This window comes from Magnolia sinica, chromosome 8 (assembly GCF_029962835.1).
Source record: "Magnolia sinica isolate HGM2019 chromosome 8, MsV1, whole genome shotgun sequence".
NCBI lineage: Eukaryota > Viridiplantae > Streptophyta > Magnoliopsida > Magnoliales > Magnoliaceae > Magnolia > Magnolia sinica.
The window spans coordinates 49,855,877-49,867,034 of NC_080580.1; the positions used below are offsets into that span (position 1 = coordinate 49,855,877).

Sequence of the window (11,158 nt, forward strand, 5' to 3'; positions counted from 1 at the left end):
AGAAACTCTTGCTAGCAAGTTGATTCTGGAAGTCTTTCAGTCTTGAAAAATGCAAAAAATACAAAATTCTTAGAAGCTACTTGTTCAACTATCTTGCTTCCCAATCTCATAAAGCATTAGTTAATGATTTCTATTCATGTAAAACACATACATCATGGTGGGGCCCACAGAGCGCTGACCACCAGCCACAGAGCTGATGGCAGGGTGAGTAGCCAATCTGTTTCCACACAATCCACCATACCATGCATTACGCGGATTACGTACCGTCCGGGCGGGCAGGGATTTGTGGGGCCTTCGTGATGTTAAGTGTTTTGTCCATGCCATTCATCATTTTTCTCAGATCATTTTAAATTATGACATTTAAAACAAGGCAGACATTAATGCTTAGTTTTGTGAACATCTACCAATGAAAAGTTTGTAAAAAAAAAAAAAGAAAAAAAAGAAGGAAAAGATTCTTAGCTTTGGCATTCTTACCATAAGAAATGTTTTTTTTTTTAAATCTTTATAATTTTTTAATTCCTTTTTCGTTTCTTGTATTTCATTTGCAAGTCATTGCTTAGAGGTTAAATCTTTGTATTGGTATATGAAGTAATAGGAGTAATAGTACCTCTTCTAGAATCTCTCATCATGAATGTGCATGTTATAATCTGCCCTTACCCGTGCACATGCAAGGGTACTTTTCATAGGAAGGTCCATATGTAGTAGTGGAACTTAGAGTTCCTTATGATTTTTGGCTTTGACTATGGGGTACACTGACTACCCATTCCTTGAATCTACAGCCTAGATTTTTAGTTATTTGTGACGAGGGAGAGCTACATTTTCATTTTCCTCATGGTCGTACAGAAGGTTCTTAAGTTCTCATGAATTGCAGGTAACAATAAAATGCGTGATAGCATTTAGTACAAGTTATTGGTTTCCAAGCTCGACTTAGCTGAGTTTCATATAACTCCGTGACTCAGCCCAGCGTTTAAGAAATTGGTTAAAAGCACCAATCTGATTGTAAAGAGATGCAAGGAAACCATGAAAAAAATTGAGGAAAATAGAGAAAAAAGATGCTAGGGGCATGTAGCTTCAATCTAATAATTAAATACATGTGTTAGGTGGGTATATGCAAACGTGATTATCATTTTGCCTTTCCTATATTATTTTTGCAGGTTAGGCAGGATTTCTTGGCAATCACATGCTTTGCTGCTGTTTTTTTCCTTGCTCTGCTGCTTTTAAGCTTTGCCGTTTGGTCTTTCAGCAATTGTGCTCTCAGGTTTGGCTAAATTTTCAATTCAAACTAAAATTAGCTGCCTTTGTTGAATCTCTGATCAATTCCTCGTCAAAGGTTTCTCAACCCTTGGAGTGGAGAACTACAATAGGCACTTACATTCTTTTAACTTCCAGGTCCATCTATAAAATGAGATTCGTAGTTGATTGATCCATTGTATGGAAATCGATTAGGTGGTGGCCTTAGATTCAAGTACTTTAGACTCTGTTGCATCTGCTTTTGTAACCATTGGTGGTACCTGAACTAGTACCCAAAGAAAACTAAATGGTCATGAATTAAAAATATGAAATGATACTGAATTCACTTTAGTTGCACCACCACTATCAAATATCAAATATCAACCGACATTCAAGACATTTGCTCTATATGGATCGTATGTGCCTTGGATAAATAACTTGGCATTTCACAGCGATTAATTGATTCTAAATTGTTTGGAATCTTATATGATTTGTGTTATTTGGGATATTTTGATAAACATGATGCATAGGTGCAGTATATGCCTTTTGTTAATATTTGGAGCAATCAATAGTTGTGAAGCTAGTTCCATTACATTAACTAGAATTCTTTGCTTGTTTTACTCCTATTTTTAGGAAATAGTGAAGGGTGGGAAGCTAATCTTCTCATTTGATGCAACAAAGAAAGCTCGCTTTGGTGTACTCCCATGATATGCAAAAGATGAGCTTCAAATCAGATGGTTTGGGCTCCCAAATTGCTTTATCTTCCATAATGGTGTTTTTTTTTTTTTTTTTTTTTCCTTTAATAGACCAACAACAATGCGTTAGGAAACATTTCAAGCTTACTATGCCTAATGTGCATTTTGCATCATAATCCTATATGTCATATCTAGCAGGGTTAATTGGCCTGGGCACTGAAGGGTCCCAGATGTGTGTTTGTGTTTCTAGTCCTTTGTAACATGTTCCCATTCTTCAATCTTGATCATTAGTGGGGAGACTTTTCTTTTTCACTCAGTTACCAATTAACTTCAATTTCTATAGTTATTTATATTCTTAGGTGGGAAGCGCCTTGTTCTCGTGGGTCTAGGAGATGATGATCAATGCATTGAGGGAGCTTCACACGCCATCTCCGCAAAGTTATAATTTAAAGTGTTAGCCTTTACTGTAGCTTATTTTGTAAATTGATTTTGCAATGAAACATCTTCTAGCACATTATTTTCTTATGTTTTTCTTTGGATTAATCTCTATTTTGATGGAATGTAATAAACTTCTGTTAATTTATTTCCCTTGATCTTAAATTTTGTGTGTTTATCTGGGTTTAAAATTGTTCCTAAAATTCCGTCTTAAAATCTGACCATTGGCAACGTTAAGAAGGTTTAAAACCGTTTTTAAAATTTCATTCTTAAAATATGACCGTTGGCACCAGAACGGTTTAAAACCGTTCCTAAAATTCCATCTATGAAATTGGAAACGGTACCCAAAACGGTTCTGAACCGTTCTTATTTTTTTGCGACGGCTCAAACTGTTCCTAAATGACGATTTTGGTGTAGTGTGAGATAGCCTGTGAAAATCTCAATGAGATTTTTATTTGTGATAGCCTGTTAAAATCACAAAAAGAGTTTTTATTTGTGATAGCCTGTCAAAATCACAAAAAAAGTTTTTTTTTTTGTGGTGAGCCCATGAAAATCACAAGGAACTATTTTAGGTTATTAAGGTAAAACTGTGAAAACCTTATTTTAGTGAAATCTAAAATTACGAGGGTAGTAATTTTGAGAGTAGAATAGGTATGGTTGTTTTAAGCACAAAACCACTATAACTCCTAATGCCTTGTGGTGAATGCTTTAATCTTTTGGTGGTGGATGTTATTTATTATTTCATTCTTTGTGGTGAATGCTGTCGTTCTTTTATCTTCTTTTGCCAGTTTGAAATATTAATTTTTAAGCTATTCATGAAATAAGGTTGTCTTGCCTAATATTTTAGGTGAAGGTTGTCCTAAAATCGTTAAGAATCAAGGTTTCAATGCTAATGCGATTAAGATTTTGTATTCTTTACATATTCCACATTTATTTTGATTATTTGACATTGTCCTATTCACCCCCCCTTTAGGACATCGCTAGCTTTCCTTTTCAAATGGTATCAGAGTGGGTTACTCTTTTTTTTTTTGATTTACCTCCTTGAGCTAGATTCAGAGCTACAAGATGTTAAATTTCGAAAGCTTATCCATTACCAAGCCACCTCTCTTTGATGACTCTAATTATTCATATTGGAAAGCTGGGATGAGGATCTTTTTAAAATCCATTGATGAAAGTTTGTGGCAAGCCACTGTGACTAAATAGATCCCTTATATGCTGGAATCATATCAATGAAAGAAACTACTTATACTTTTTGGACTACTATTTAGAAAAGTGAAAGGAATGCAAATGCAAAAGCCTTAAATGTAATAACTTATGCTCTATAGCCAGATGAATTCAAAAGAATCATTTCAGACGATACAGCTAAACAAGCATGAGATATTCTTGAAATGACATATGAAGGAACTATCATTGTCAAAAAATGTAAAATGCAAATCCTTACAACCAAATTTGAGGAAATTTATATGGTAGAAAATGAATTTTTTATGGACTTCTATACAAAACTAAATGACATGATAAATTCTACATGGTGTCTTAGAGATAGAATCCCTGAAAACAAGGTTTGCGTAAAAATACTGCGATCACTTCCTGATAGGTTAATTCAAAAGTTACTGCTATACAACAATTAAGGGATACATATACCATGGAGGTTGAGGAGTTGACTCTTTTCAAACTTATGAGCTGAATTTCAAAGCTCTTAAAATCAAGTCCTTTGCTCTTAAATCTTCTAAATCTAATTGAAAGGAATCTAATGTAAATTCTGATTTTGAAGAAAACAAAGATGATATAGCTATATTGGCAAATAAATTTTATAGAATTTTCAAAAATAAGAAAAGAACAGATTTTCAAAAACTATTTGATAAAAGAAAAGGAAATTCACTGTAACGCCCTGAAAATCGAGGGTCGAGTAGATGCTCAACTCTTGAGTTTCAACGCATCACTTATGCAACATAAATAATGATGATTAAATGCTGTCCATATTTGTGCATTAAACATGAGTAAGATTATACCAAATCAACATATCATACTCCAGAGGCGATTAAATTAAGTAAGCGAAAGATTGTGATAGATATATAAAGTGTGTAAGTGGATATAAACCCTAGAGTATGTCATGTCACTAGGCTGAATAATTACATATATAGTTCCAAAATATACAAAATGATAAAATGTAAGGTCATCTAATCCATATCCCTGTAGCCCCAGTGACGCAACTCCAGGTCTACATAGACCTGCCAGAGAGTTGCAGGTAGGAAAACTCCTCGTCGTCGTCGTAGTCGACAGGTTCTAACTTATAAGCCTCGCAATCATCTGAAACTAAAACAGGGTCTGGTTGGTGTTTTAAAACACCGTCCCAGAGTGGGAGTGAGTGATCAGCTATAAGGCAAAGGTTAACATGTTATCAATTCAATCAAGCAGTAATGATAAGAAAATACAACAATCATATCCTAAGTACTCTTGTTAATATAAGAATGGTATGTATTAATAATGTATGCCCTCGCCTGCACTCCCTCTGTGATATCATCTCACAGTCGTACATGCTAAACTCCCACTGTGCTCAACACCCACGCCAAAGGCACATGCAATGCGGTACATGGTTGTGTTAGCCAAGTTCTTAATTAAACCTATTCAGACAGCAGATTCGGGAAGCTAAGGTACCTCCCTTTATATCATTTACCTAAATAATGATCCATCTAGGGTCGTCAATCCTAGTTAATCACATACGATAGGCAAGTTCGTGAGTATACACTATAGGTTGCTACAGGAGGCTCGTTACCTCAGCGTAGGCTTAATTCACACTCGAGGTCACTACGAGGGGCTTGTCACTTGATCGTAGGCCTATTTTATACATGAGGTCACTACAGAAAAGACTTGTCACCTTAGCATAGGCCGACAGTTCAAATACAGTGTCCCATACCACCAATTCGGCTCTTGAGTTTGGTTTGCTCACTTGACACTATGGGGAGGCTCGTCACCCCAGCGTAGGCTGACACCTCAACCACAGTGTCCCATACCACCATGCCCGGCTCATGAGTCTTAGCGGATTGTGGTATCAAGGTTAAACAAGTTTTTCAATAGTAAGTGGTACCTTAGATTCAAACAGTAGCGTCCATACATGGTGAACATACATTAGGCCAATCGGGTTACTTGACAAGCTTGACTAGTACGAGCGTACGTTGAATTAATTGACATGGAGCGCGTAAGCACTCCGCGTGGCCTAACCACTATCAATAATCACTGTACGGCTTGGATTCATCGAACGTAACCGTCATGGTGAAACTAGTTCGGCTCCTGATCGTAAACCATTACTGATTGCCTAGACTACGTATTAGTCCCAATCGTACTCAAACACAATAGGCATTCATATGTGATAGTCCAAGTAGCATGTGATGACCAATTCAAACATAAATCTCATTTGAACATTTCGACAAACCCATAGTGCACAAGTTATTATACATAGGCATTTCATTCATAAATCACGTAGTAGTAAGATAGGTTACATAAAGGAAACTAAAACTATAGATAAGGTAATTGAGAATCCTATCTCAACATACTCAATAAACACACTTCAATAAACATTTTCTCATTCAGGCATTTTATCAAACACTTACACTACACATCTCACATATATATAATAAATTAGTTATAACGTATATTATAACAAATCCTTTCATAAGGGAGTTGTCACACGTACAACAATCATGTATTCCCAAACAATAATCATGGAAAGCACAAATCCTAATTCCATATTCATTCAAACATTTTCAACAAACACATAGAATGCATTAAAATCAACATTGTTTACATATATGTGTAATATACAGAAAATATCATATCTAAGCACATGTGATAGCAATCAAATCAATCATAAATCATTAACAGATACTGAAAGCCTTGAAAACCATAACTTAAACATTTATAGTTCGCACCTTTCGTCGGTAAACTCGTATCGAACTCAGTTCGAACACTACGCCTTTGTCTACGGCACAACGGTTACCTGAATCACGAAATAGGTTAGCTATTTCACCATTTTACCTATCTGGATACCTAAAGCAGATTAGAGTTAGGATTTCTTACCCAAAAGTAGAGTCAAAATCGTCGGTATAGCGACACAGAAGAGGTGATTCAGCACGTGGAGTGGCTGGAACGAATCCCAGCAATAAACCACAACTCTTTCTCACTTTTCCTCACTCTTTCCTTCTCTTTTCTCTCTTCTCTCTCCTGAAGTTTAGGAAATTCGTATGGAATGAGAAAGGGGTGGGTTAAGGCCCTTATATAGGCCCAGAACTGATGTCAATGGCCTTAGGGCCATGGTATACTTAGGTTATAGCCAAAGAGTGGCTGTTTTGGGCCAACGGAGCTCATCTGGAGGTCCATTTCTTACATACGATCCAAAGAAAGTTTCCTGACAATGGATCTATGTCAGGTTAAAATTTTAGTCTGATTGGATTTGTAGATCGACCGCAGATGATCAGTTTCGGTTCAACGGTCATCGTTACTCGATCAGGGCCACAAGTGCACTGACATGTGTAGGGAAATTTTCCTGATCCAAAGGTGTAGTTGGGTCAGAATTTGACGGTCTGAAACCTTAAATTTCTCCTGCAAGTGAATGGCCCAAATCAGTTAAGTTTGAGTTCATCTTTTAAGATATTCACGTTTCTCACACACTTCACTTCAGGCTCAAGTTGTACGTTTCTGGACGCTATTTGGACTTGATCTCCGAGATGGTTGTCAAGCCCAGTATTGCAGTCATAACCATATAGTTTCGCATCAATCGGACTTTCGACGTGTGGTCCAGGTTCGATACGGAGTTTCAAGATGCCCTCGAGAGCAACTGGGTTTTGAGATTGATCCTAGGTTTTTAGGTAATGTAGAGTTAGTGATTCTATTAGTTTCAGGTCTTGCAGTTCGTATAGAAAGTGATTCGAGCTAATTCACCGAGTAATTCAGTTTAGTACTTAATTAATTTTCATATAATTTCTAAAGGATTCAGTCCTTAGTGATTTCTGCCTAAGGTGGTACTCGGGTCTTTGTACGGATTTTTTTGAGACGTTACATTCACATTTTTGGAAATCTAAAACAAAAGACACCCATTGTTTCAACTGTTCTGAATATGGGCATTTAGCTTTTAAATGTCCTAAAAAGGATAAAATGAAAATAAAAGGAATTATAACTACTTGGGATGAATATCAGAGTCTGAAACTGATGAATCAGACCTGGAAAATGCAAATGATTTGAAAGCCTTTATGACTATAACCAGAATCACTTCTTCAGATAATTGTGATATGTCTGATTATGAAACTCGAAGCAGTGATTCTGAAACTCGAAGCAGTGATTCTGAAAATGAAGACGATCTTCAAGATGCATATGATGCCCTATACGGAGAAAGTCGTAAAATTGTGGCTAAATTGAAAATTCAAAAAGAAATGCTAAACTACAATTAGAACTTGAAAAGGTTGTTTTAGAAAAATCTCATTTTTTTAATTGTTTTGAAAAGAATAAGTTAGAGTTGAGTTTTAAGATTCATGAGCAGCAGAAAGTTAAATCTGAAAATGAGAAATTTAAACTTGAAGTTTCCTCCTTTCTGAGTTCAAAGGACACTTAGAAATATACCCTTAGTGACCAAAAACTTAAAAAATAGTTAACCTCATCTAGGCAATGTGGTGACAAGTTTGGATTAGGTTATATTAAAAATAACTCTTTAAAATCTTAGGATTCTTCTCCTACCTTTGTAAATGGAGAATCCTCAAACTCTAAAGCAAGGACTTTAAAAGAATTAAACTATAAAAGGAATGACTTTAAAAATTTAAAACCTTTTTCAAGTCTCTAATATAAAAAATAGTGCCAACTACCAATATCAAAAGAATAATAATAGAAATCCTCTTTTAGCTGATAAAATTGTGGACTTGCTTAAAGTGCTATTGAAATCCAACTCCGGTAAGACTGGAGTATATGGAAAAAGGAGAAATCTTAACTCTCAAGCACAACAAAAAGCAAGAGATCTTCCTAAACCTAAAACCATAATGAAATGAGTTCCAAAGGTTAAGTATCTTGTAATTCACATAGCTTTCAAAGAAAGTAGCCATTCAAGATGGTACCTGGATAGTGGATGTTCGAGACACATGACAAGTGATAAGGCTAACCAAATAAATGACGGTTCGGTTACGTTCAGAGATGGAAGCAACTACAAGATCATTGGCCAAGGTAATGTACAACTTCCTAACCTACCTCTCTTAGAAAATGTTTTATATGTTGAAGGCCTAAAACATAATCTTTTGAGCATACCTCATATCTATGATTACAAACATAGTATAAAATTTTCAAATCACGGATGTGAGATAATTAATGAGAAAGGAAATGTAATATTAACTGGTCGCAGAACTTTTGAAATTTTTTATATAATTGATGACTCTTGCTCAATAAACCATTTGTTTTACATGGTCAAAACAAACAAGACTAAACCATGACATCAACATCTTGGACATGTAAACTATAGAGATCTATATAAATTAAGTAAAAGAGATCACTTACGTGGCCTACTCAAACTGAAAAAGATAGAAAAAGTATGTGGCGCCCATCAGATAGGCAAGCAAGTTAGGAGTAATCACAACAAAGTGAACTCCTTAACCACGGCTAGTGTTGAGGGTCAAATATTGCATATTAGACCCCAGTTACTACCTGGATTTATGAACATGACATTGCTTAACAGTTCATTTTAATCATGTTTGTGATGTAGGGTGTATTTACGAGCTTAGACTGAAAAAGATGCTAAATGCATAGAATTGATGCTCTAAAATCACCAAGGCAAGGGATGGACTCCAGGAGACCGAGATCGATGGAAGTGGATGCCAGATATCCAGGAAAATCGAGAAACTGAAGCTTAAGTGGCCTGAAATTGGTCCAGAATGCAAGATCACATGGTTCCTGCCATCCGATTGACACAAGACTTCATACATGTGATGGGGGCCATAAATTAACTGTACATATTAAATTTCAGCAATTGAAGATCTCTGGAAGTGGGCCAATAGATAGATTAACCCCTTAATTCACCAAGTGGGGCCCACCTGCTATCTAGATATGCTTCAAAATTGTCCTTGACGGCTTAAAGAATATGAGAAAAAGGATGGACGGTGTAGATTTCTGATAAGCATCATAGTGGGCCCTGCATATGGTGCATGTATATCATGTACATTGTATGTACGCTGAGCATCACGCCGCCTTCCAAATCCAAATAGCGCCCACCCGCGCCTGACCAGTTTCCAAAACAGAAACGGCACTTGCCGTTTTCAGCTGCGCAACGAACGACCGTTGGCCATTTTTACGGACCTTTGTGGGACCCACACGTCACCCGTACGAAAAATTCGAGCCGTCCATCTTGTAGAGTGGCTCGAATACTATAAAACCTTGCTAAAATTTTACACCCATGCGGGCACACGTGTGCGATACAGAGGCCACAAACAGGCAAATATTAGACCCCAGTTATTACTTGAATTTATGAACATGATGATGTTTAATAGGCCATTAAAATTGTTTTTATTGTGATTTCTTCTCTGGGCTGCGTCAATGGACGTTCAAAACCATCCATTCTTGACTGAAATTTCATTATGAATGCAATGTACGAGGTGGATTTCCCTGAAAATACCTCTGTGAGGCCCACCGATCATGATAGTGAAGGAGTGTGAAAGCTTTCGCAGATCTGCGAAAACCAACTTTTCCAGGCGGTTGTGGTCCACCATCTTTCATCATATGGCAGATCTGAACCATCCATCATGTAGAGGGCTCAAAAAAGTCCTAAGGGACGGTGTTTCTTTGGAAATTAAGTGAGGAAAGTAAGGAGTTTTGAAGCTCCGAACTTGACTGCGAAAAAGCTTTCGCTATGCTGCAACAGCTGCTGCGACAACCCTCTACCGCCTCCAGTAGCTATAAAAGAAGGTTTTGGACGTGGGGAGAAGGCATTCAGATCTAAAGAAGGACCTTGGCTAGACGTGGGGCACAAGAGTGAGAGTAGAGTTTGTAGGGTTTTTATTTTTATTTTTCCTTTCTTTTAAGGTGTAGCCTAATCATGTTGCTAGGCTAAACCTCTTCACTAGGGCTAAGAGGTGAAGCTTGTAGTGTGATTGGGTTGTTAGCTTTGCTTTGATTCATGGTTATTGAACTGTTGTGGATTTTAGTTTGATTATTAAGGAATACTTTTAGTTTTTAGTGGTTTATTGTTACTTAAATTACAGTAGATCTGCAATAGCTTTGAGTATGTTCTTTTCATTATGAGATTGTGAACTTAGGAGGCCCCGTTGTTCGCCATCGTCTCATGGGCATGGTTGGGTGACGGAACCCCTTCTTAACTTTCACAATTCTCTTGTGATTGGCTGTGGGTTTGGTAAATTGCTATTGTTTGCCATAGTCTCCTGGGCATGGTTAGGTGATGGGATCACTTCCAAATCTACACGAATCGTATCAGTTGATGATTAGATCCATGAGACATTCAGAGATTTGATAAATCTCTTCTTACCAACTGGATAGGATGGGACTCTGATTCCAGTTGTGTCCTTGAATCAATACAAGGTAACTTCCCAATTGCTACAAGTGGATCCTTGGCACCCTAGTTCCCACCTTTATTTTTATTAGTTTTTAATTAATCTATTCACAATTATTCCCTCATATTCACTTGATTTAGATTACATCTTAGTCTAGTTCTAGTTCTATTTAGTTTCAGATTACGTACAGGTTTCAGTCCCTTGGGATTCGACCTCGGTCTCACCGAGTTTATTACTACATCACAACCCTATACTTGGGGAGTGAAC

At 36.8% G+C, this 11,158-nt stretch overlaps 1 long non-coding RNA gene across 2 annotated transcripts; it reads left to right on the plus strand.

Annotated features, from left to right (window-relative positions):
- The first annotated feature begins 830 nt into the window (after positions 1-830).
- On the plus strand, positions 831-2,699 carry LOC131253996 (uncharacterized). 2 transcript variants are annotated; one of them, XR_009175415.1, is made up of 3 exons: positions 831-1,507; positions 1,864-1,967; positions 2,269-2,699. It is a non-coding gene; the product is annotated as an uncharacterized LOC131253996 (long non-coding RNA). The 2 variants fall into 2 exon arrangements; XR_009175416.1 differs by having other exon boundaries at positions 834-1,389; positions 2,269-2,698.
- The last annotated feature ends 8,459 nt before the right edge of the window (positions 2,700-11,158 follow it).